Below are 27,748 nucleotides of genomic sequence, written 5' to 3'. Positions count from 1 at the left end.
CAGAGTCCCATCAGTTTTTTTTTCTTTTTTTTTTTTTACTTTCTTGCCCACTCCGTGGCATATTTTCAATCATTATTAGATGCAGGCAGCTCAAGGCAAAGCCTTAACCCCCGGTATGTTTGCAGTGTGATAAAATGAGAAAGCGCTATCAATCTTTATTGTCTGTCTCGCTTACTGTAATTGCATTCAATAGTCCACTGATTCTCTTGTCTGTGCTAATGTCAGGCGCTCCGGAGAGCCAGATGCTCCGACTAGATCATATGCACCCGCCGACCACTTTGATAACTTGGCAGCGCCACTCTGCATCCAGTGATAAATTGTTGACAGTATAGATTGTGAACAGCTGAACATTGGAAGTGTATATAGAATAAGATTCATACCTTGTTGGAGCTCTGGCACCGTGATGTCAGAGAAAGGGCATGTCATGTATTATTCAAATGCATCTAACGTTGGAGAAGTGCCAACCGCCGATTGTATCTCAATGAATAGTAAAAAGGGAGAGTTGGGGAGGGGGGATGGGGGGTGGGGGAGGGGGGAGGGGGGAGGATTTCTGTGCAAAGGACATCAGTGTTGCCAGGACTGAAACCAAAAAGAAAAGGAAGGGAGAGGGGGAGGGTGGAGGGGGAAGGAAGGAAACACAGATTTGAAATGGTGTTTTAATGCTTTGGACACAAATCATTCTGCAAAAATACATAACATTATAAATGGTTTGTAATCACACCTCCACCTAACCCCCCTCCCAGCCATACCCAAACCACCCCCCGCCCCCTCCCCCTCCCCCTCCCCCCAGTCCAGACTGTGTTTCTCTGTCAGGTGTTGTTTTGTTTTGCGTCGATGTGCTCATCCTGTACATAACGCACTGCCGTGTGCTGCGTGCACACTGAACACGCCCACCCCGACAGGCACGCGTTAAGGCCTTAAGGCCACACGTGTTAAGGCCACATCGGGGTCACGAGCCGCAATTGTCACTTCCGCCTTCCGTGGTCTAATCTCTGCGGGACGCCAGGTGACACAAAACCAGCAAGGTCATGTAACCCCCCCGGTTACAGAAGCCCCCGTTTTGGGGTTATTTACGCCTCGGTGCGACGAGCTCGCCGTAATGCGCGCGGTCCGAACGCGGCGCACGGCCTCGGCGGAGAGGCCCGCCATCGCCGGGTCGTCAGGGGAGACGCGGAGCGTTTCCAGGCGCCGGCCCCCGAGGCCCATCAGCGGGGACAGGCGGAGCCGTGTTCCGGGAGGAGGCATCCCGTTTTGTGTTATTTGCGGGACGGCGTCGTTCGCTTCCCTTCCCCCGAAGCGCGTCCGCGGCTCTGCGTGGAGGCTAATTCCCGGCCTCCCCGGGCGCTGACCCCTCTCCCAGCCTTTCCGGTTACTGCAGTTAGGTGCCCAGTTTCCCCGCTGCCCGCTGTGCGGATTCAATCAGCCGCTATAGATTTCCATGCTGATTTTTCGCCAATGTCTCACATATTTTAAATTGCGTGCAGTCAGATAGGCTGGGCTGCAAAGAGAGAGGGAGAGAGAAAGAGAGGGAGAAATGATTCTCCTAAAGCCTCATGGCTTGCCAGTCTTTTTTGTTATTTATTTATTTTTATTTTCATTTTAAATACGCAACTACATTGTGTTTAGAGGAACTACCAGAGTTACTTGGACGTCAGGTTTTGAAAGAATTGTGAACAAGAAAATGGCATCTGACCATTTTGTTGATTAAATACAACAACAACAACAACAACAAAAAATAAAATTAAAATAAATAATAATAATAATAATATTAATAATAACAATAATAATAATCATTATTATTATTATGGTAATCCTAATAATAACAAGAGCAACAACAACAACAACAACAATAATAATAATAATAATAATAAAACAGCATAGCTGTAAATAAATGTGTGTTCATGTGTGTGCATGTTGAGCCTGTGCACCGTGCACAGTAGCATGCTGAGCGCTGGTGGGTTGCATGCGTCCATGGCGATGGAACGGCTTTGTGGGAAACGTCCCCCAGGGCATGCTGCCTCCCTCCTCACCTTCCCTGCTAGAACAGGGCTCCACTTCCCACTTTTACAATTCTATTAATCTCGCTCCTCCACGAATCCTGACACACAGGAGAGGGCTACTTTGCATATCAACCTTCTAAAATGCACAAGTATTTACACAAAGAGGAATTCTGATCATCACGCAATTTTGGTTTTATTTATTTTTTACGTGTGTTTTTACAGAAAAAGATCATTAATGTCGAAGAAGAAAGCTTTAGTTTTTGTTATTCTTTGTGTAATGGCTGACACATTATCGCAATCTGACATCATAAAGCTTCAGGATAATTTAATTTATAATATAAAGTACAGGTTCTCATGCACTGGAACTTTTGTAAATTATAAATGTATGAAGTTGTTTTTTTATGATTATAAAGTAGAAAAAGGGCTTGGATTACTTTTCATCTGCAATTATTTGTTTATTTGAAGTAACACCAATGGAAACTTTGTTTCCTTCTCTTAATATATAAATGGGAGTGATGTGATAGATAGCAGCACTAAAATAAATAAAAATGAAGTAATTCTTCTTCTGAAAAAAGAAACCGAGCGTACAAGTGTCTTTCCTCCAAATGTTAATAAAAAAGAATCACAATAAATTCTTGCACTTTATTCAGAATGCAAACTACATGTAAATGCATTCATAATGAACATTTTTTTATGGGGAATCTATCATTTTGTTTATGCTACATTTATTTCTCGAATTTCCAATGAAGATGATGGATGTGTGCGGATAGGACGTACGCACCAGAAATAAACATAATTGAACTTAAAGTGCTTATAAACATTTTGTGAACAACTCTTAAGCACCAGTAGGGTAGAAGCGATATGAAAAAAAAAGAGGCAGGAACCATGTGGACGTGTGGCACTCGCATAGAAAGCAGGTCTCTTTTTCATTACCGTCCTAATGGTGTTCCCTGTAGTCTTTACCCCGATGTCAGCCTGGGAAAGATAACTTTTTTTTTTCCTCTTTTTTTTTTTATAGATGTAAATCACAGCTGTAGGCTTCCATCAAAAAACCTGGAGCAAATTACCTGGGAACAGCGCTGGTAGGATAGTGTTCTGTAATATATGTAAGGGTGTTTGGTGTGTGTGATTGAAGTGCTAGCTACACGGTGCTAGCCGGCCCCGCTCTCCTGTGAGGATGTGAGGGGGACGGCTCTTTCAGGAACGCGCAAAGCCCCCCCGCTGCGCCGCCGTTCTGTTCTAGCCTGGATTTCTGCGGAGGCTTCCGGAACTTTGATGGTGCAGCGGCCGGCGCGGTGTCTGCTGATTGGTGATGCGGAGCACCGGGAGCGGGTAATATGGCGACCGCGTGCCGAACGCCGCGGCGGAAAATGTTCCTGTCCCCTCTTTCCCTCCTGCATGTGTTACTGCAGCAGGAAGCGGCCAGTCTATTTTCTTTTTTCGCGGTTTTTATATTGCTCTATCGCCACTATTTACATCACAAACAGCAAAGGCCTTTAGGCCATCGGCAAGCGTCGGTAACATCTACGATCGAGAAACTACAGCACAATGCGCTTGTAAGAACAGCATCTGTCCTGGAAGATATTGGTCAGGCTGTAACGAAACAGACGGGGATCCAAGTGCGGTAAAGAATCTTTTTAAAGACACAAAAATTGTCGTCAACACGCGGTATCGCAGAGCACAGGCTTGGTAGAGTCACACGAACAATACCTCACACTGAGGCAACAGAGACAGGGCCCTTAAGTAGCTAAGAACTGATGGAATAATGGGTTACAGGTGCACACGATTAGTAGGTTAGATTGAGCAGGGTTGGACTGGGCGTGGCTGGGCGTGGCTGAGCTGGCTGACTGGGAGCAGGTGTGGCACAGGCCATACTCACAGCAGCAGTAGTGTAGCGACATCACTCTGATCTGGTGTTAACACAGTTTCTTCTCATGTTTTGGTGCCTCAAATCAGACTTGCCATTTTGAATTTATTCTCTCCCTAATTTATTTATTTTTTTTGTTTCAAGGTGTTACAGTTTCTTTCAAGTAACCTTTGCAGTTCCCTTTGTTAGCTACCCTTCATGCTGTGTCTTGATGTATGAAAGATATTTGAGGTAAACACCATAAGTGAGGGCTTTAATAGAATAAAACTTTCAGGCATTGAGTTCTCTTACACTTCGTTAAAGCAGTCACTGACATTTATGAGAAAATTAATATTTAAATACAAATAGATAAATAATAATGCTGTTTTTTTTAGCTCACCTCAGGAGTACAAAGGTAGTTTTGTTCTGACTCCTAGCATATGGTTTAGTTGTAAATACTAGGAATGCTGGTTTTGTAAAGACCTTAAGATTATTAAAGGTTAATGTAATATGTCTGAGCATGCAGGGGTATGTTCTTTCCTGAATACTAAGGGGAAAGTCTGTGTGTTTTAATGTTTTAAACCTACAAGTGCAAAATAACAAGTGCATTTATATATCAATATCAATCGCATGCTATCAGTGTATTTAGGGCCATATATTGCATTTAGTTATAAGCTATTGTTTCCCAACCTCGTAAATATTGTTGTTTATACAGATCTCTTATTTAAGCCGACAAAAATATCATGAGAAGTGTAGCATAATTTTATTTTTTTTAATTACTTCTTATGAAACCCTGACCTATTGTGTGTTTACTAGCATGTGTGCCTGCCACACCTATGCACACATTCACAGAGGTATTTTTATTTTTATTTTACACTGCCATCTTAGTTTTGCGTTTATCAGGAACTGAACCCGCAAATGCATTACATGCGTTTTAATTTACGTGATTGCATTTAGATTCATGCGGTTTCTCAGCCTCGCATGATGAAGTCATGTTTAATGTCATGCCAATAAACGTGCCTTTCAGCCCGCTAGGGCCGTCTTAGCTTGTGCGGCCTGAGGAAAGTTCATAAAGCCCCATCCCATCACACTTCCTGTGGGCTGCAAACCGGCGACGGGTGAACGCATCAGGCCGTACGAGAAATCGCGATCGCAGGCACAGCGGGATTAGACGTTGGCCTCGACCCGGCGAGCATCGGGCGCGTTTCCGCTATCCGCGTACGCGCGCTCGCCGTAACCGGGCCGACGGAACGGTGCGGGGCGGGCCGCCGTTCGCCGCGCTCTCGCTAGCGCGCGCTCTGCGCTTTGTTCATATTAACCAATTAGAGGAAGCAGATGTTTGATTAAGCCTATAGAAACGGGCGGCGGTTGCAGCTGTTTAAGCGGAGGGCCCGTGGAAACGGAGCCGGCGCTACGGCGTAATATCCCGCTGACTGGGGGGGGGGAGCGGAATGGTTAACTCGCTCTCAGATAGCGCTCCATATGGCGAACGGCGAACGCGGCGGCGAGCGTCTGATGGAGACGAGGCGCTGGACACCCTTCAGTGAGTCAGTCCGGCAGGCAGCCTGTTCCCGCCGCTGCCCTCACCTGAAGCTGCCATCGCTGCGTCGCTGCCGGAGAAAGTGTGCGGGAACCCTGCTGTGGTTTGAGTGAACGCGCCCCCATTTTATTTTAATTGTAATCATCGTTGGGTTTGTGTGTGTGCGTGTGCATGTGTGATTGTATGTGTGTGTGCAAATGAGCATGTGTGTGTGTGTGTGTATGTGTGTCTGTGTGTGTGCGTGTGTGTGTACGCATGTGTGTTTTTATGTGCGTGATGACTGTCACATCGGCTTAACTGATATGCCTGGAAACAGAAACAGTGACAGTGCCCTGCTTATTATATATAAACACTGAGCATGAGGAGGCTGAGAAGCGCCAGCCCAAGTCCACCCTGCGCTTTAATGTGGACGCCTTCACTCTCTCGCCATTGGATCATCGTGCTTTTGAGGAGCCTCATTTAGAGAAGCCCTTTTTAACGCGAGAGCTGTCAATTTCCCTGTCCGATCTGACAGACGCCACACGTGCTTCGGAAATGTAGAGTTATTTTACCGTGGATAGTTCATCCATACCTTGTGGCACTTCGTACGGTCTGCACAATGAGTAAAATCACACTTAATGGGTATGCAGATGTAAACAGAAACTAAAGTATATCAATGGACCTGTCTGATTCCGCGCTCTGCGTCTTGCAGCACTTTCTTGGTAGCAGATCAAAAAGCTCACTCGTGCTGTTCTCCTTTCGCGTCGAAAGAACAAAAGAACCGAGCCGCGCGCTATTAGGTAAATTGTCTGCGTCGATCGGGTTCGCGTCAAACGTGGGATTAATTGACTGGAGCCTCTACTGTAATAAGAAAAACAAAAATATCCGTTCTGAAAATATCGGCTTTCCCCGGCTTTGACTCGGCCGCGCGCGCCGACTATAATTACGAGTTTGACGGCGACGGTGATTACTGTCATCGTCAGATCTCCGAGCTGCGAGGCGCGGCTGAGCGCTGCCGCGGGATCCTCTTCAGGCCGCCGCCGGGTCAGCCCACATCAATGGCGGAGCGGCGGCGCTCGCCGCGGAGGCTCTCTTTGTTGCTGTGTCACCATCGCGCGTTTATTATAATAATGATAAGCGTAACGCGGTGGCTCTCCTGTATTAAATATTGAGTGTCTGTTTGAAGTGACAGCTTGTTAGATGGCTGTAGGGGTAATGGAAACTGGTAATTATTCATGAACAGAACATCTAAAAACAAACTAATTATACACCTTGGCTGCGTTGATGGACTTATTTATTTATTTATTGGCATCAGATGAGATTCCCTGCAGTCACGTGAAGTTCGCGGCGAAACTCTTGGGTAGGTGTCGGTTTGTCGAGATTGTGTGATGAACGCGTTGATCGCCCCTGAACTTCCTGTGTGTTTCCATAAAAAGTAAAAAAAAATAACGTGAAGCTAAAAGGCATAGATGCATACACAGCAATAACCATAAACTGAGCATTTAGGCTATTGTTAGTAATGGGAGATATTGTTTGTATGAGTTTAAATAGGGACTCCTGAATATTAATGTGACATACATTAAATCAATGCATTTAATGTGTTTCCTCATTCCTTCTATACAGACATACACACACATATGCACACACAGGCACACACACACACATTTTAGCCTGCAGGCTGAGAAAGTAGAATGGAAATTATTTAATTTACTTAATTAAAACATATTTGCATATGGAGATTGTCCTGGAAATTGTATTAATTTGTAACAGACAAAGGAGAATGACTTTCTCCACTCTAAACCCAATATCACAGGGAAAGGGGAAAAGGGAAGGGGAATCATGAATGACAGGTGATGATGCTGAACTTTGATGCTTAAATGAGGCCTTTCCCCTCCCCCCCAGTCCCGCCCACCCCATCCCCCCAATCCCCCATCTCCCCTGATACCTGCCCCCCTCCCCTGTCATATTGCTATGATCCTGCCACAGGGGTAGTAGTGCCAGTGACTCTGTTGGTGATGGGGTGGGGGTGGTGGTTTTCGCCAGCCACCAAAAGCCGAGGGGATATGGATACCCTTTCTGCACTGTGGCTCGCCCCAGGACCCACAGAGTCACCGGTGAGGAGGCCAGGGCCCCACACCCCCCATTTCAGCCCCTTTCTCTCTAATTTTAACTTGCAAAAAATGATTGAGTTATTTTCTGCTCACAAATACACTTTGGTCCGGTGAATTAATTATAGAAACTGGCAAACTAGCCGACGTACGCGCTAATGCATGCATTTAAGCCTGACTCTAGGGTGTAGCAGGCCAGGGTGTAGCGATCCAGCGTTTGGGTTCCTCCCTTTCCCCACACATGAGGCCACGAGAAGAGGGTTCAGACACAAAGAGCGGGAAAAATCAGGCTCTTTGTGCACGCTAACTTGCACATAAGGAAAAAAAAAGGGACCCAAATTAATTAAGAACAGTATTAGAAGTAATGGGACATTATAATATAAATTGCTACATTCTGGAACCAATTTAATCCAATTATGGGAACCCCTTATGAATATGATACCTAAAAAATCTCTCCATAATAGTCTTAAGGGAGAGGGACCTCAGATTATTTTTTGAGAGGAGAGGAAAGAGGAGGAAGAAGCTGTGTCTTTGAATTGTAAAAGTAACGATAATTAGCCAATTGACATTTTGGGTCATTTTCACCTGAGTGATCTGTACGCAGGGTGCACTCTCTCTTCTTCTTTTTGGTGCTGAGTTCCCAACATGCACTTCAGCTCCTCTCAGAGTGATGTCGTGAGGTCAGAGGTCAGAGCTGTACAGTGCAAGTGACTGACGCCCCAAAAGAAGACCCCTGGTCTCGTTACGCAGACACACAGACACTCAATAAATGGTACAGTAACTGCTCTGAAGAATGTGAGCCACAGGCAGGACTGCTTGGACTTGGCATTACACACACACACACACACACACACACACACACACACACACCACGCACACATATTCACACACACATGCTCACACACGGGCACACAAACACTTTTTTTTCTTTGAGAGAGAGCTAGTGGATGTCTTTACAGTGTGTTAGCACCATAGGTAACACCCTGTATTTTTGGGTCTATATTTAACTGAACAAAAAATGTTATCAGGGCACTCTCACATTAATTTTTCTTCAGCGCATAATTAAACCTAATTAAACAGTAAGATGGAAATTCAGCTTTGCCTTATAAACAGGTTTGATGAGATCCATTCACACCACGGTCCATTCGTCATGTGTAAATAAATCCAGATTTGCACACTGTACAGTGCACTGGTTCAGATGTCTTTGTGCTTGCTTTCATTTGAGCTGTTGGGTGATTCTTTACACAATTTTATTGTTTTTACATGAATGCTTGTCACAGTTTCTTTTTGTGTTATTTTCTGCAAAAAAAGGGTTAAATATTACTTCACTAATCACAACACGGAGGTATGATTCTTAACTGACAAAACTGCTCTCCTTATTAAATATAAGTGTCATTCAATAAAAAAAGTTGGTTGTACTTTGAATTAAGGACCAATTTATCCACAATATACAGCACGGTTAATCAGATTAAATTTGAAGGAGGAGGAACGAACGCTCACGAGCGCAGTGCAAACACAAGGACGTTAGGGTGAAGCATAAAGGGCCTGAGCAGAGGATAACGGTGCATCCTCTGGGGAATAGCCAAGAGCTAAACACAGAGAAGCAGTAGCATCAAGTACTCACCACACTGGAACTCTTCACCTTGTCTCTGTCCTAGTTTTGTTATTCTTTAAAAAAAAAAAATTAACAGGTTTTGTTTGGTCTGTTTAAATGTACTCTTTGGCGGGAATGCTCGATGAATGGTTTCAATTGGACCTCCACTCCAGCTGATGGTGCTGCACTATAATTTCCCATCATCTGTTATTCATATAAACTGGATAAATAATAATAATAATAATAATAAAACAAAGAAACGATAAACCTATTGTGTATTGAAAAAATGTTTTTGTAACATTCCGATTAAGAATATTTTGTATTGAATGAAAAGTGAAGTACAACAGCAGTCATGTATTATTTTTGAAGCCTGTGTTTGTGTGTGTGTGTGTGTGTGTGTGTGTGTGTCTATTTGCATGAAACAGCAGCCACTGACAGCTCAGGTGTTTATGTTTATTGTGCAGTAATGCATTCAAGAAAGGCTACATTTTTCCAGCAATTGTCTTCACAGTACAGAAAGGCATTGTCTGAAATGAAAAAAGGCAAAAATACAGGATGTAGTTTAAAGAAAAAAAGAGAAAAGGGGTTCGGGGGGAAAGACTGGCTCTGTAATTTTACGCAGGGAAATCGCCAGGTAATGTCCCTCAATGGGTGGCGGCCATTAACTCTCAGATAATCGCCTCTTCTCGACCTCCGCTGCACCCCCGCCCCCAACCCCCACCCCATCCCTCTGCCATCTCGGGCAATTTGTGTGTTGTGTGCCAGGGCACACAGTGGCACCACATTTCACCAAAGAAAGGCCACTTAATCAGCAATCAAGATTGAATTTGTTTTAATTTCAGCAGGTGCTTTTTTTTTTTTTTTAGGCTCGCTGACGGGGAGGAGGATGAAACCCAGTGCTATCATTAGTTCTCTTGTTTTAATTTATTTCTTTATTTATTCGCATTTTTGTGCTTCAGCATTTAAGAGCCAGATGTTCAGAGGTGAGGTGATCAGAATATCAAGTCCCCAGGGGTTGGTTACCATAGCAGTTAACGTCTCTGCTTCCCTTCCTCATTTCCGTTGGGAGGGGAGGGGGTACACACGCCTCTGGTTCTGCTCAAATTCATCTCCCCCCCCCCTCGTAAGTTTACAGAAAACATGCAGGAAATAGCATTCTGTTTGTCCCTCGGTTAAACGCTTCGTATTGTTCTCTGCTACTACTTTAAGCGCTCTCGTTTTCCCAGCCTCTGAAATATCATTTCGAAAAAGGGCTGTGCGTGTGTTTGTCTCTGTGTGTGTGTGCGTGTGTGCATGCGTGCTTGCACGCATGTGTGTGTGCATGTATGTGTTTGTCTCTGTGTGTGTGTGCGTGTGTGCATGCATGCTTGCATGTGTGTGTGTGCGTGTGTGCATGCATGCTTGCATGTGTGTGTGTGCGTGTGTGCATGCGTGCTTGCACGCATGTGTGTGTGCATGCATGTGTTTGTCTCTGTTTGTTTGTCTCTGCATGAATGCATGCTTGAATGTGTGTGTGTGTGTGTGTGCGTGTGTGTGAAAGTTGAAACAGTTACTGAGGCGGACAGCAGCCTAATATTTAGCAACACTGTGAAAGGGGAAATAGTCAGTAACAAGGCAGGAACAGAAAGACAGCAGGCACACACACATACACACACACACACGCACAGTCAGGGACAAGCCTTTGCGTGGCCAGTGCACTTGTATATTTTCTCTGTCTTTTGTGCGCGTTATGCTATGATTTGAATGTATTACACATCTGTCAACAGAAATCAGCCGCTCCATCTTTGCTCCAGTCCCTTTTGTCTTCCTCCCCTATTCATCCTCCCATTATTCCTCCAGTCATCGAGTAAACACTGTTTATTTTTATCCTCCGTACAGTGCTGTTCTTCAACAGGCCTGTGGGAGACCGTTTGTGTTCTTTAAATAAAAGAGAGGTGAGTTTATTGTCTCCAGTGTTTGTGCAAATGAAAAAAAAAATGAAAAAAATGGTGTTATAAATGTAATATTATTTATAATACTTTTCGCTGGTCAGAAATGCAATCAACTGGGAAATCATAGATCATTTGGAAATATTTTCAAAGCTCAACCAATTAAGCAATTTCATATATTAGTACGTATACAAATAAGTAGTCATATGAAATACCAAATGTAAATAGACATTGGGCATGTACTCAGCATACAACTGAAAAGCAAACAACAATTTGTTGTAACTTCCATATGCAACATTTAAGTGATTAAATTAAAACACAGACTTCAGGCTGTCAAATGCAAAGGATTTGCAATCAAGTATTAAATATGAGGACTGTTTCAGATGAAATTATTTGTCGGATTACTTTTGGACCCCTAAAATTGGGGGTCTGTGTGCAGTATAAAAATGGCTGTAATTCCTACACGAATCAGCAAATAGATATAAATACCCACAAATTAAGGATGACAACATTTTATGTGCTAGAGTACAGAGCCAAAACAACAAAAATTGTGTCACTGTCCCAATACTTTTTCATTTAACTGTATATATAAGCATTTTTAAATGAATAAAAAAAACTATATTTACTATATTTATATGTTTACTTACTTGAGCAATGGGGCCAGGCATTCTCTGTGGCAGTCTCCTTTGAAACATACAGTAGGCTACATTTTGACGTTTCGTTTCATTTTGAATATTTTATTATACCATGTATTATCAGAAATTTAGTTATTGTTACATATCTACTTTGAGAATAGCGATGTTCCACAGAACATGCCATTTCCATGTAACTTTGAAATATTTGTTTGTGTAGACAGTTGGCCAGACTTGGTCATGTTACCTGTGTACGTTTGAAGGAGGGGCTTCTCTCTTTACCTGCCCATATCTTGGCCACCTGTGCTCTTTATTTCCAAACACACAAGAGTGTCTCACCTGAAGTCCAAGAAAGAATAGATAGTGTGGCTGTGATATTCAGCCTAAGCTCCTGGTAAGGATAACATGTTTGCAAAGTCTAGCTTGAGACCCTGGGTAGAAGATGATGGATGCGTTTTGAGTGAGCTGAAGCCATCAGAATAGTGGAAGGGTATTTTGTAGATGGTGTCAATGGCAGCTTACCTTTTTTCAGCGAAAGGGAAGTGTAAACTGAGCAACAAAACGCTTTCCACCGAAACCCAGCATCATCGCTCCGTTGTGCGTACGTCATGAACGCTGGTTTCGGACGACGGTAGTCACAAAAAGGTTAAGTACAAAATAAAACACCGGTGTTTAACACTGTTCAAAGTAATCAAGAATAAAGGGTACCGACTGAGGGTCAGGGTGCTTTCCTGCTTGAATTATGTTAAGCAGACAGATCCCCATCAGGGTTATTAATTTGTGTTAGCTTAGCCCCTTGGCTTATCTCTTTCTTTCACCCTCCCTCAAACCGCAGTATGTGTTTGTGATTAGAGTAATATTTAGCAAACAAGATACATCGGGGCAGGATTTTTTTTTTTGGGGGGGTGGGGGGTGGGGAGGGGCTGTTGAACAGGCAGAGCTCATTGTAGAGGTTGTAATTCTTGGGGAGAAGCGTGAGGTAAAGTGTTACCAGCATCCGCTTGTTTCTATGTTTCTTGCACTCTGTTTGGGTGCAGATGTGACCAACCCCCCTCGTACTTCAAAATAAAAGGATGGCCTCTGGTTGTCTGGCTACACTGCATGTTCCTGAGGTAGACTGAGAGGGAATGCATCACTTTGATTGGGAAAGAGGGTGCTCTGCCACTGTGCGTGTTAGATAGATGGATAGCATTGTGCGATATAATTATGATCTTTTAATTTGTGGCTATTGACCCAGGCCTGCTATTATCCATTGTCACTTTTAATGATCTATCTCTCTGCGATTAAAGGCCGATGTCCAGCAGATCACCACGGTTACCTCAGCAGTTATTTATAGATTATGTCGGAGCAGTAATAAACATAAAACGCTGTTAATGCGTAGCTAATGAAATCTGGACACGAGCAACTTTATGAATTGGCATAATTCATTTGGGTGTTTCAATAGAGCTCCCGTGTTTCTAGCCATAATTCAAAATCTTAGCAGGGTTCAACGGTTAGGTGGTAGACTAATTTGCTAGAAAAAAAGTCAATGGGTTTCCTTGCATCTCCGGTTTTCATAGGCGGCATGCCTGATTGCATTAGAGTTATACAAAGCAGCGCTCATAAATATATTTATTAAGCTTAATATTCTCGGAGAAGACGGGACAGATGTTATCTCCACAGAAAATGTATCATTAATCTCTTTATATCTATTGAGTTTGAGGGGGGAAAAGTAAAGATAACAGCTCTTGACTGCGCGGGGTTTGAGAACAGGGGGAGCGAGAGAGAGAGAGAGAGAGAGAGGAAACCCGCCGCGTCGCTTCAAATCTTGGCGAGTTTATCGAGCAGAAAACTCAAAGATAATCAAAGATAATCATTTCTCAGCGGCCTCATGCTTTCTCCCTGATTGCGGCGAAGAAGAGCAAATAGTGAAATATACTTACATATTCTACAGATAAATTTAATTTCGCAGCGCAGGGACAGAGCGTTTAATGCGGCGCGCTGCGTAAGTTATACCGGGGGAAAAAATGTGGGGAGTGAGGAAGATGAATGTAAAACTTTTTTTTACAGAGAATCTGAGAGACTTTTGGCCAGGCTGCAGTTCCACAGGTTCTCGTACGCATGCGGCCCACTCCATCAGTACATGCCTGATGCAGTCAGGCAGACAGTCTTCTTTTCCTTCGTTTTTCTTATTCTATTTTTACCTCCACAAACTGAGGTGCGCTCCTATGATTTTCATCTCACATGTTTCCCCTGTGTGCTAAAGCACAGTTCCGGTATGTTAGCTGGCGATACTGAAGGAACACAGAAAACAAGCTCTGTCAATTTACTATTTTAAATGACTAAAAACACACCGTAGATCTCATTTTTAATATTAGTTTAATTTTTCTCCAAAACGATTCCCTGTGTTCTTCCTTCCTGTCTTCATGCTTAATTAAGTACAAGAAAAAATAGTAACTACCAAAAAATTTTAAAAAAACTTTCTTGAAAATAAGCTGAAATGAAGTTCCAAACCCATCCACAAAGTTTGGTCAAGGTATTTACAGCACAGTTGTTACAGTATATGAAAGCTAAAGTCTTGTGAGCTGCCGGCCAGTTTAAGATAATTGTGTATCTAGAAGGAGAATATGTGCTGCCTGGTCATGCGGTCCAGCACTGCTTAACGCACAGGCCATAACCTCTCACCAGGAAGCAACAAAGACCATCTCAATTCACACTACTTAAAGCTATCCAGCCCAGCCAAACACTGTGCTCTCTGTGGTCTCATTTTGGCTCTGCTGTTTCATAATGAGCTGACATGTATCATTGACCTCAGATGGACAGGATGACTGTCTCTTCTGCTCACCTGATGGTTCCAGTAAAGCTGTTTATTGTTGCCCTCTGAGGCTTTCACTGCTGTGAACTGTAGTGTTCCACAGGAGCTCATGTATAACAGGAGATATCCTGCACACACACACCTCATGCACACACACACACACGTATGCGCACACATGCACACACACACACACACACACATATGCACTCACATGCACACACACACAAACACACACAGTGAACAACAGCATTGCCTAAATTCATGATACAGTATGCTATTCCCAAAACACGCACACCCCCACGTCCTGCTGTTTCAATGCATGTTTTCTTACTGTACTCTTCATCACAAACACTTATTTTAATTACATTTTTGTAGCCTAGTCTAGGCTCTTGCAAATTAAACAATACATGCTTATTAAACACTTTCTCTCTATGTGTTTTTACCTAGACACATTAAACAGCAATATTTACTGTATTCTTGAACATATTTTTTATATTTTTACTGTCACACACACACACACACACACATAGACACTCTTTCTCTCTCTCTCACAAACACACACAAACACACATACATGCACACACACTCTCACGCACGCAGACACAGACTCACACACTCTCTCACACACACATACACACTCTCTCTCACACACACACACACACACACATGTCGAGGCGCAGGCCCGTTGAGTTATTTGTGTAAATGAGGCATGTAGCCGCGCGGTGAGGACAGGGCCGGGAGAGGCGGTGGGAAGCGCGTGTTTGTGTGTGCAGAGCTCCCTCCGACAGCTTGCCATCTCATTGCTTTATTCAGCTTTAGCGGCACAAATCCTCCCGACTCTCCCCATTCCTCCCCTTCTCTCCCTCAGGCTACATTCCTGTATAGAGCAGATGTTATCCAGTAAAGGCCATGAATGTTTAATCATTTCTGTTATTGAAGGAGTTTTTTTATTGTTTGTTTGTTGGTGTGCGCGCCTGTGTCCGTGCATGCTTGCGTGCGTGCGTGCGTATGTGTGTGTGTGTGTGCGCGCAGTGTGTGCACGCTTGCCAATGTGTGTGTGTGTGTGTGTGTGTCTGTGATTGTATCGACAGGAGATAAACCTTCCACTTCTTCGGTAGTGGCAGGGCAGGTGTAACAGAAAGTTTCAAATATGACCTGCAAAGATGGCCATCACAGAACAGGCTCCAGCTAAAACCTATCTGCACCAATATTGTGCCTGGGGATTCTGTAAACCTGTGTGCAAAATTCCAGTGCATGCAGTTATGCTTATGTTTTAACTGCAGCCAACCCTGATATGAAGATTAAGACTGACATCATGATAATTCAGTTTTGAGGATTTCCAAATGAAAGTGACATTTAATAGTTTTATCTTTTTCAAATAATAATAATAATAATAATAATAATAATAATGATAATAATAATAATGGAACATTGTGCACGTACCTTTGTTAGGGATCTAAAATGTAGAAATAAAGATGAACTAACCGAGAAGACAAGGAGGGATAACTCAAAATGTATTTTTTAAATAGGTCTTGTAAGAGATATAGTCATTTTTGCGATGGTTGTTGTTGAGACACCTTTATAATTTTTCTTTTGAATTGAATTATTTCTCAAATACTGTATAATTGCATGTGCATGCTTGTGTATCTGCGTGGATGTACACTTTTGTGTTTCTGTCAGGACATTTTTTATATATAAAACATCAGGTGTGTTACTCAGAGTTGCTCACTTACCTGTGTTTAATACTGAACTGGTTTTATCGCAGGTCAAAAGATGAAGCGCGTGTGTCTTCTTTCCAGAATTTACCAATGGACTCTTTTTTTTTCTAAACTAAATTTTTATAGTATTTGAACTGACAGCTGAATCTGATAATTAGAGTGCATGAAGTCTGCTTTGATTGGCATTGTAATTGGATTGTCATTTGGCTGAAAACCTATTATCTTTGGATCATGCCCCATGAAATTTGTTGGAAAAACTTTGCAGCCAGTCATTAAAGTGGCCATCTTGGCTTGCAAATTGGGTTTAACCGAGTGAGATTCCGTACCGCTGGGGCTCCCCTTCCAGTGAATCGCGAAACACAATTCCATTGGTATTGATTAATGATATTAGCATTGCAGGTATCTCTTATGGCGTGCTGCGTTATGGCCCATTGCTTCTGGCTACTGCTGTTCGGAGAGGGGGAGGAGGAGGCGGGTGGGGGGGAGATGAAGAGAGAACAACGGAGTGAGATAATGAAAGTGCTGAAAGAAGAAAGAGAGAGAAAATGAAGGGAGAAGAAAAGTGTGTCTATTTTTTCCTCTCTTGCGGTTCTTCGCGGACGGTATTAAAATGTATTTGTTGAATCACCAAGGCGTTCACTCAAACGCAGACACGGCCGTCTGTGGGCATCAGTCCCCTCCAGCAGACGTGTGCAGTTGAGATATCTATTCACCAACAGTTGCGTGTTAGCTCAAATCATCGCTATCCTTTTCGAAATAGCTCATCTTTACTCATTGGCAAGCATCAGAGCCTTGTGTTTGAATTAATAAGTGAATCTTGCACCCAATTATATTTCAATGAGGATCTGCAAATTGTCCAGCAACATAGCTGTGTTTTCTCTCTAGAGAACAGCTGGAATGCACAAATAACTATTCACAATACTGCCTTCTAGAGCACGTAATGGGTGTGCTGGTTATTTCTTTTTTTCCCAAGCAACAACAAATAAACTTGGACATTTAATACTGTGTCCTGGTTATTGCAGATGTTAGCTGGCTAGCATCTGTGTGGTATTAAAGTGTGCAGTCTCTTCTTCATTAGAGAAATGTGACTGGATTTTATCAGCAAATTCTTGCGCACGTTTTCTTAACCTGAAGACAATTGCTGGTGCCCTGGGAAACCAGGCACCTGTTGTAGCCTGTTATTGTGGTGTTATGTGTATTCATTTCTTGTTTTCTGATTAAAGTATGAACAGATACACATATACTGATTCCTCAAGAAAAAAGAAATCAGAACACCATGATGCCCTAGGTGTGTGCACGTGTGTGTGTACATTGTGTGTGTGTTTGTGTTTATTTTGTGTACTCTTGCCTGCATGTGTAAGTGTGTTTGTGTTTGTTTCTATATGTCCGTATGCTTATGCATGCATGCGTATGCGTGTTTACGTGTTTATCTGTGTATATATGTATTTTCATCATGCTGGATGCTCTCCCTTCCAGTAGACGGTTGTAAAATATACATTTACACCACTGAAGCCCCGGTTCTCTGAGGCCAAACCCCAGGGAGGGCTGCCTGATGAGTTGCCATCTCCCTCTAATAAGATGAACCGGTGTAAAAGGCGTCCCACGGTGAAAATGATTATTTTCCATAAACTTACCAAAATGTAGATGTTGCGGACTGGCGCTGTGAAAGGACATGTTACACTGCTCATTTGGGACCGGAGTGCGGGGAGGAAACTGCCGCAGCTCCACTCCTGGGACCCCCCTGTTTAATACGTGTTCCTGATGCGCGCCTGAAACCGGTCCGGGCGCCGCGGCGGCCGCTCGCCGTAGCATTTCGCATTTTCATGCTACATTTCAGCCATTTAGCAGACCCTCGTCCAGAGCCATTTACACGGCTTACGTTTTTAACACACAAAACATTCCGTACAGCCGGGTGTGCAGCCGGAGTAATTTAGATTAAATGCCTTCGCTCAAGGGTACAGCCGCGGTACCCTACGCGGGAATCAAACCTGCAACCCCCTGCGTTACTGTCGCTGCTTCCTCGTTATGCCACACTGCCACCCGCGATTTCTGACATTATCTTCCATGAATGAATGAGGGAGGATCATTTGCATACCGGGGACAAAGGTCCCCCAGTAAGAAAAAAAAATGTTTTCAAATTTGCGCTAACATTATTTTTTCACCTTGTAGCTGTCCTGAGGCCAGGGAAAGGTGATTTGGAATTGTTATTTAAACACAAATTAACATTACGTTCACATATAGTGTATCACAACAGTTCACCAGGGGAAGGGAAAAGAGTGGAACCAATGGCCCTGGTTCCTGATTTTCTTTGTTAATGAGTATTTGCTTACTTCACCAGAGAGAATGTACACATGCACAGACGCACACACACACACACACACATGCATGCACGCACACGCACACACACACAGAAGCATGAACCCACAGGTGAAGCAAGAGGCGAAATAAAGCCTGATGGGCATCAGAAATGTATTTCTGTCAGCCAGAGATCACGCTGATGAACCTGAAGCTCAAATTCTGCCTATGGAAATATGCAGCACAACAGACCAGATATGGTAATGAAATATGTTTCCCCTTCTCCTCCTCTCCACCGTGCGCTTTATGAGAGCCGCGGCGTGTAAGATGTCTTATTTCTGTGGCTGAATAACAATTCAGTTCTGCGTCAGACCTCTCGTACAAGCACTGTTGATCACTGCGTATCAGCTGTCCCTTATTTGCATTCTTTGGACGCGTCATTATTCACAACATTTGATGTCCATAAAACACATTAGAACCATTTCCTTGAGCAAAATATTATTGGCCTGGCGTTGTAGACATCATTTGTGTACCCAAATTGTAAAATGTAAATTGATATGTAAGAAAATGGCCCATTAACTTTTTCATTAATGGTTATAATGCATTTTGTGTGTCGTCTGTGGAAGGATTGGCTTTTTTTTTCCTCTTCTCCATTTGAAACGGAGGCGGCCACAGATGCGGGGCGACTGGTCGAAACGCGCACCTTATCCATGATATATTCTTGCAGAACGCTGTGCGGATTGATGACATTTTTATCACTCGTTTTTTTATTGACGACAATATTGGCGAAATTATACAAGCGGGGATGGATTCTGCATATGCAGAAGGGAAAGGACAGACAATGGCCTGAGTAGAGCAGAGTTATCACAAGCAAGTCTTTTGGCTTTGAATTATTTAAAAAATAAAAAAATACAAACTACCAGAACAAGAGAGACAATAATAATGGTTATAATTATTATCATTGTTATTATTAACAGTACTACTACTACTACTACTACTACTACTACTACTAATAATAATAATAATAATAATAATACTTCAAAAACACAGTTCTTAAAAATAGTAATAGTTCAGTAGTATATGTAAGTGCTCCACACTAAAAAGAGTACATAAAAAATGATGAAATATCGCTACACATTGTGCTGAAAAATCGAATAGATGCATAGATATAAACCCATTCAAAAACCTCCATTTTTTTCCTCCTGTGTTGTAATTCCAAACAGCCACTTTTTTTACAAAGCCATAAATTCCATCACTCTGAGGTAATTAATAGTAATAAGCTTCGCGTCCACCAGCGCCGCACTCGGTATTGATTTCCTTCCCTTTCTTCTGAAAGTATGCGCGGTATTAAAAGAGTCTGTGGCCTTCTCTGCATTTTGTACCTGCTATGAAAAATTCCTGCCACGAGCCTCCCCGGAATTATACCTTTTTCAATAGAGATTTGCATAACATTCATGCCTCCACCGCCGCCGTTTCTTTTAATGCACTTAACAGAAGCCCTTAATATCCCAGGCTCCTGGTAATTCTGCTCTAAAGTGGTGCTGCATCCACTTCTCTGCACTTCCACGCACTCACGCCACGCACGCCCCTCACGCCCATCACCCACACGAGAACCGCGCGCGCCTATTCCTGGAGCCTCGCGCACCGCGCCACAATTAGCGCTGAGTGCGGCGGATGGCGAGCATTAGTGTTAGCCGCCGCCGCTCGGTGCCGTTCGCCGAGCCCGGGCGCTCAGTCACAGCGTAGGGGGGCTTTATGCACCCAGCGAATGCGAAAGGATCGCACTTCAGCGTAGCAGTCAAATAGTCTCCACACCATGGGAAAGACATCTGTGTGTGTGTGTGTGTGTGTGTGTGTATACATATGTATGTGTGTGTGTGTGCACGCGTATACGCATATTTGTGAGTGTGTGTGTGTATGAGTACGAGTGTGCATACAGTATATGTGTATTTATGTGTTTGTGTATACATAGCAAATTTTAGTCTTGGGAATAAACTCCCTGGTAGTTCAACTCAATTTGAATGTACATTAGTGACCATCAAATAGACTCTAGCCCAGAGTTAAACTACCTCTTTTCTGGGAGTTGATCTTTTTTTTTAACTCTCACCAAGAGTTGAGACTAGACTATTGTGGGAGTTAAAATAGTATTTCCAAACAGAGCAGAATATTAATCTGTGTTGATTTTACCATGAACTCTTTCACACCATTCATTCACACATGCATACTGACAAGCAATTTAGAGTCTCCAATTCGCTGAACCTGCATGCCTTTGACTGTTGACTGTCGGAGGAAGCCGGAGTACCCACAAGAAACCCACTCGGACACAGGAAGAACACGCAAGCTACACACATAAAGAGCCTGGCCCGGATTCAAACCTGGCAGCTTCTTCCTGTGTGGCGACAGTGCTATCCACTTTTGGATAACAGAATACTAGCTAACATAACCGACTCACCCTGTGACTCCCTCGCCTTCCCGTTGGTCTAGAGTCAATAACACTATCCTCCTCCCTGTTGATTAGAGTCTACCTTGAATCCTAATGAAAAAGCGAGGTAGTTTCAGAAGGTATCACAACAAAGCTAAAAATAACATCTAACTTAGTACACAGATACTGTATGGGTGTGCATTTGTGTGTGCACAAAAAACAGGGTTACTGAGCAATACAAGGTTAAGTTGTGAGAATTTATGCAAATTGTGGAGTAGAAAACGAGAAGCCAAAGTTTAATCTAACCGCTCGCCAGCAAATGTTAAGTTACCGAAAGTGTAGGCTAAATTTGGCATGACTGTGTGCCTGACGTTAGACAGCTAACTGATCGAATTTTCACTTTTACATGCCTCAAAACCCGAGGACCGCCTGAAGTTCAATGGGCACAGCACGAGGTGTGTAATCAACACCGGTGTGGAGTTGAATCAGACTCATATACGACAAATAAATAAACCCCACAATAATGCTGTGCAAAGTGCACTAGGAACCCTGAACACAAGCAGGAATACAGGTCTAAAAATACTCCCAAAATCTAACACTTTCACACTTTTCTTTGCAAATTTTTTGAATCCCAGAAATTTGTTGCAGACATGCACATATGTGTTTGTGTGTGTGAGTGTGTGTGTGTGTGTGTGTGTGTGTGTGTGTGTGTCTGTTTGTGCACCGTATGTGGTCATTTCCTTGCACGTACCGCATTTGCACCCTCACTCTCGTTAGCATCTGAATAACCTTGCTCAAAACCGCAAAGATACAGGTGAGAGACTCTTTTTCTCCTCGAGACACATTTTCTTTCTGCAGACAAATTTCCGGGAAACGATATTTATTCCGAAGTTGCATCCGGCGACGGGTAATTAATACTTGAATAAATAACAGAGCAAAAAAATAAAAATAAATCTGATGCATATCTGAGAAAATGACAAAACAACTTCTCGGGGAGACGAGCGTCGGCGGTGAGTTACTGTTGACTCCCTAACAGCCTCGGTTACTCATTCCGGGGCAGCGATACATTGATCGATTTTCTTTAATTTTCTGCTGCATCCTGAAAAGAAAGGGAGGAGAAAAAAAAAAAACAAATAAATAAAAGAGAGAGGCTATCTGTAACCTATCCTTTCATCTGAGCGGGGGCTACTCGGCCCCCTTGTCTGGTACGTTTACTGGTGAGCGGCAGGACGTTAACAAAAAAAAAACAAAACAAAAAAAAAATAAGGCGACATACAACGCGGACATTCCGTGCGTAATCTGCAATAGGAGATATGTATTAATAGGGAAATTATTGTGCATTCAATTATTTAGAAATGCCTTCCAGAGATGTTTTGATTTGCCGGGATTCAGATAGCGTCGTCCACAGCAGGGAGCTTCTTGAGTGATGAATAACCTAATCTCCTAATCTCAAAATGGCTCCGTTCACCGCTCACGCTGCAGAGTGGCCAATAAAATTAAAGTGCCAGCACCAACTGACGAGGGGGGGGGGGGAGGGGGAAGATGAAGAAATACGAAATGGATAAACAAACAGAATAATAAAACAGACGGCTTGAGAGGGGGTGGGGTGGGGGGGGGCAGGGGAAGGCACTGAGGCTCCTTTGAATTTGTTTAACAAAAATATAAAGCGAAAACGATGGAAGGGGGGGAGGAAAGATTGGGGCGTGCTCTGCTTAGCGCGTACCCGTTTGTCATACGGCGCGACTGACAGCGAGCGCGCACCGCGCTGCGGTTTGATTCTTAATGTCACTCAGGCGGCGGCTAATGAGATGTTATGCGGGCTGCTCACGCGAGCCGCGCGCCTCACGGTACCGCAGCTCTGCGTTGATAAAAGGACAGATAGCTGTTCTTTCAGCATTTAGCATCGGCGAGAGGAGGTGTGCGCAGGCGTGCGCATATTTGTGTCCGTCTGCAGGCTTGTTTTGTGTGCATCGCTCTGTGTTCGTGCTACGGCGGGGACGGTTTCTCCTCTCTCCCGCCCAGCGGAGCAGCCAGCCACAGTGCAGCCCCCTCTCTGGTTCCATTGTGAGGTCAAGGAGGATTTATTACTCCCTGTGCATATTCAAAACAAAGAGCAGCAAGGAGAAAGGGGGCGGGACTAGGAACAGGAAGTAGCAGACGGGAAGAGACAGTAGAAGAAGAAGTTGCAGGAGTGCAGGGAGAGGAGATAATAGAATGGAAGATTATGAAAAAAGATGCATATTCTGTGCATTGTGCAATATAGAACATTTGTTTATAATCTCTCAAATGATGATGTATTAGCTGGTTGCTTTACTTCTATAAAATCACTGGAAGTATGGATATATGAAAATGATCTTGTGAAAGACAAAACATATACTAAATCTTTGCAGTGTTTTTTCTAATTATAAGCCACTTATTGCATTTATTGTAAAATCAGGAGGCTTCTCTCTCTCTTTCTCTGACTCTCTTGCTGTCCCTCCCTACCTGAAACTATACATTTTAAACATTTTTCCTTTTCATAGATTGAAAAAACAAAAAGCAAAAAAAACCACAATGCTAGAATAGTGACATAATGAGACCTGTGACAGCACTACAGGCAGTTGTCTTGTGGTCACTCTCTTCTCTTCTGAGGTCAGAAGGGCACCTTGCACATTTCGGAACTCTGCAGACGTTTGTGTGTTTGATCCCGCACGTGGCCGTACCGATGCGGTGGCTCTGGTGTGCCGGTCTGACAGTCCCGGGCCCCGGCCCAGCCGCGGGCCCCTCAGCGCGAGACAGGCCCGCCAACGGTATGCCACCGGGGCACGAGCACGGCGACGGCTGTCACGGCAACTGTTTCCGGAGCTTAATCGCGACCCAGCCCAACAGGAAAGGAAGCTTCTCAGAGACTGGTGTCAACAGTGAGCCGCTACCTCGATCGAGACACCTGCAAGAACCAGATGGAGTTTTCGGAAGCCTGGAGTTTGATGCCCACTGTACCACTGACATTAAAAAAGCAAAACACTGCAATTAGTGTGGCTCGGGCAGGGAGTGGACTCATTATAGCTCCACTGACTGGCATTACACATACTGTTGGCAAAGACTTTTTTTGTCAACGTTTCGTATTGCTATTATAAAAGTCAAGGACTATACTGCTAAATACTAGGTGTCATAATACACTAGCATTACAGTATGCCTCCTGAAAGTAGCAGTCCTTGAGGTACAGTATACTGTATGTGGTACAGATTTACAAAGCAGTAATTGGCCTTATTACTGACAGGATGCAGTTTTAAATCGTGGTCTGTGTGCTGTTATTATAATGTTAAGCAAGGGTCTTGCTCAACAGGGAAAGGAATTCCATTGTATAAAGATAACGTGTTCAAGTAAAAATCTTATTTCAGTCACCCTAAATTACTGATAACTGTAGGTGGTTAACAGGTCCCAGTGAACATGTTGTGAATCGTCCAGGTGAAAAGCCAGCTACATTTGGTTGAAAAGTGAAAGTTTGCTAGACAACTAGGACTTAGACAGGCTATATCTGGGAAAAACCTGAGCTTTATTGTGCAGATCCTTGTCCGTTAACGTCAAAACCTCTCCTAGATTTCCACCCTTCTAGATTCTGGAGTTTTCTCACTGGTACAGTTATTGTGTCCTGTGTAAGCAGCTTGCCCTACAAACAGAAACACATTTTTAAGAACTGCCCAGCACTCTCTCACCTTGTTCAAAAATGGCACACTTGTCCCTGGTTTACCCAAGTGGCCTGTCATTCACCAACAGAGAGTGGCTTCCCCACACTGACTGAAACTGAAATGCTCATCGCCCCAGGGCTCTCTCCTCGCTCAAATGGGCGTGGCCACTGATGACACAGCGACGGGATTCGCCAAGCGTGCGGGTCCTGTGTTCGGTCCCACGGGCCGAGCCAGGCCGGGGAACCGGGAGCCGCCGCTCTGTGGGTGAATAAGATTGGGCAGAACAGAGCAGCTGGTTTGAGCCGCAGACCCGGTCTTATCAGATTTGGATTTGTGTATCCCACAGGGAGGGGCACAATATCAAAACAGACGGCCTGCTATTTCCGAAGAATATAGCGGGCTTTATCGCCCACCGCCACTTGTCCCTGACCAGCAGCTCACACCGTCTCTCACTCCTTCTTTCTCTCCATCTCTCACTCCCTCTCTCACTCCGTCTCTCACTCCTTCTCTCTCTCCCTCTCTCACTCCATCTCTCACTCCCTCTCTCACTCCGTCTCTCACTCCTTCTCTCACTCCTTCTTTCTCTCCATCTCTCACTCCCTCTCTCACTCCGTCTCTCACTCCTTCTTTCTCTCCATCTCTCACTCCCTCTCTCACTCCGCCTCTCACGCCGTCCCTCTCTCCGTCTCTCGCGTCGTTTCGTCTCCGGCCTTGCAAGTCCGAAGCACGGTATGTAAATGCTATTCCTCTCTGAAAAAAAAGGAGGCAAGTGATGATTTCTAATGAATGGCTGGGAGACCCTCAGGCAGCACTTAAACTTTAAAACATCTATTATTAAGTTGGGGGAGAAAAAAATAAAAATAAAAAATAACATTGTCAGGGCCAATGTTGACCTCGCAGGAATTTCAAACTGTGGCTGCCTTTTTCTATATTCCTCCCCCCACCCCCACCCCTCTCTCTCTCTCTGTCTGTATCTCTCTCTCTCTCTCTCTCTCTCTCTCTCTCTCTCTCTCTCTCTCTGCATTTAAAACAGAGCCTGAAGTCACAGTGATGAGTCCTGCTATGGTAACCACAGCATTTTGGCTATTAAGAGATGTTTCTCCACTGGCTGCCTTCCACCTCTTTATGGCTTTCTCTGAATAAAAATTTAAAAGGCCATTAAATGCCATCATCCCCAGCACGGCACTGTAGGTGTCACTTCGCTCGCCGCAAAGTCAAGTATCTTATTTTTATATTAGCGGAGGAAAGGAGAGGTAAGTGCCACGCAGTCAGCGATCGCCGGGCAGCGTAAATCGCTCCCGTTACAAGCCGGCCAAATGAAGCCTCTTACTTTATTGCACCCTGATCCTACCTGTGCATAAATCTGCCCGCTGAAGCGTTCAACCTTCAGGAGTACGCGGGCGCTCGCGCGCTCGTTAGACCGTGACTCGAATTAGAGCAAATCCAATCCGCTGCTCAGAGATGGAGAACGGGCCAGGTTCAGCTGATAGGTGACGCACACAGCGCTGTAGTGCCGCAGCAGATCTGCGCCGTCACACCGGTTGGTGGGGTAGATTTTTGGATGGGTGGTAATGCGGACTAGAGCTGTAGACTGATGAACTGTAAAATCTGGAACAGGATAAACATTCTTCCCCAACGCAGTACAGTTACAGTGGAATTTATCTTGCGTGTAGAGGGAAGACTAACATGTCTAGTTCTCTCTCAAGCTTTCATGGAGTTTCTCTCCCAGATGCAGAATTCAAACAGAATTGGCGGCCATGAAGTCAGACGGTACATAGCTGTGGTTCTCAACTGTTGTCCTGTTGGGCTGCAGTACCTGCTGTCAGTAACTAATTCAGACCCAAGGAACCAGGTGTGTAATCAGATGCTTTAAGTGATAAATTAAGTTCTGCGTAGACCTTGCAGCCCCTTTCTAAGATTGAAAACCCTTGGTCCATGGCATGGTTTAGCATACAGGAAGTTCTGTCATTTGTACCCTTCTTTTTCAACATTTCTGTGAAAATTACTGTAGGTATATATACTTGTGTGCGTGTGTGTGTGCATGCGTGCGTGCATCTGTGTGTGTGTGTGTGTGTGTGTGTGTGTGTGTGTGTGTGTGATGTGTGTGTATGCGTGTGTGCGTGCATGTGTGTGTGTGTGTGTGCGTGCGTGCCTGCGTACTTGTGTGCATGCGTGCATGTGTGTGTACTTATGTGGTTTTGATTTCATTTATTAAGCCCTTGGCTGAAAGATGATCCCTTCTCCATCTCTTTTCTTGCTCATCCTGGAATTGTAATAGTTACTTCACTGCTTCTTTATGGAGTGGGCCTCGGACTCTTTGATGGAGGTAGTCTTCATGAGATGTCCTCTCCAGCTACTGTACAGCACGTGTGATCTCCTGCCCGCATTAATCTGAGCGGGTTTTGAAAACAGGAAGCCGTTGGATGCTGCTGGTTTGTGTCTCGCTTTGCCTCAGATCTGGTCCCTCCACACGTGTGCAGGGCTGAACACCACCGAGTTCATCTGGTGCTCAGCTTGAGAACAGCTAAACACAGCGTCAGCCAATCAGCGGGCAGAGATTTCGAGTGGCTTGCCTGTCTTTCATATTCCTCGGTGAAAACAGAGTATGTATTTTACTTTCATTCAAGCAGTCATTGTTAATGGCATTGGCCACATTTCCACACTAAAGTGGCCCTGACATTTAGATCCTCAGGATTAACCTGCTCCTTGGGTAGCCGCTAAGAGTCACGGCGGATTATTTTCTTAGTGGCTGTGCTGCCAGTATAGCTGGGACCTGGCCTGCGAAATGCTGCCTGTTTTAGACCTAAATATTTTAAAAGTATATATATAAGTATATATTCATTCTTAAAAAAAACAATTATTAAGGCCTAGTAAAGAAGTAAAAATAAAAAAAGAACACATATCGAATTCGTTTTATGTTGTTAATAGGAGCCGTTTAAAATAGTCTGATTTTAAAGAACACAATTAAAATTGTCATGCAGCCAATTTGGATGCCAGTTGCCAATAAAATGGTTTTTATTCGCCCTAAAACACTGAAATTAACCTTCAAGCAACACGATGTGACAGAGTACAGAATGCACCCTGTTGGGCTGTCAGGGTTTTCAGGAACGTATCAAATATTTTTTGTTTGCTAATAACTTGCTTCCGTCTGTGAAGGACGTGTAAACAACTCTCGATGTATTTCAGTGGTGAATAAGTAACGTTCCAGGTACACTGTTTTTCTT

General features: G+C 43.9%; 1 long non-coding RNA gene across 3 annotated transcripts in view; it reads left to right on the top strand.

The window, feature by feature from the left end:
* LOC135245118 (uncharacterized) overlaps positions 1-27,748 on the top strand; it is a 147,303-nt gene that overhangs the window by 62,224 nt on the left and 57,331 nt on the right. The gene's annotated exons all lie outside the window — the stretch shown is intronic.

Source organism: Anguilla rostrata, chromosome 18, assembly GCF_018555375.3.
Source record: "Anguilla rostrata isolate EN2019 chromosome 18, ASM1855537v3, whole genome shotgun sequence".
Classification (NCBI taxonomy): Eukaryota; Metazoa; Chordata; class Actinopteri; order Anguilliformes; family Anguillidae; genus Anguilla; species Anguilla rostrata.
This window is presented reverse-complemented; position numbering and strand designations above follow the sequence as displayed.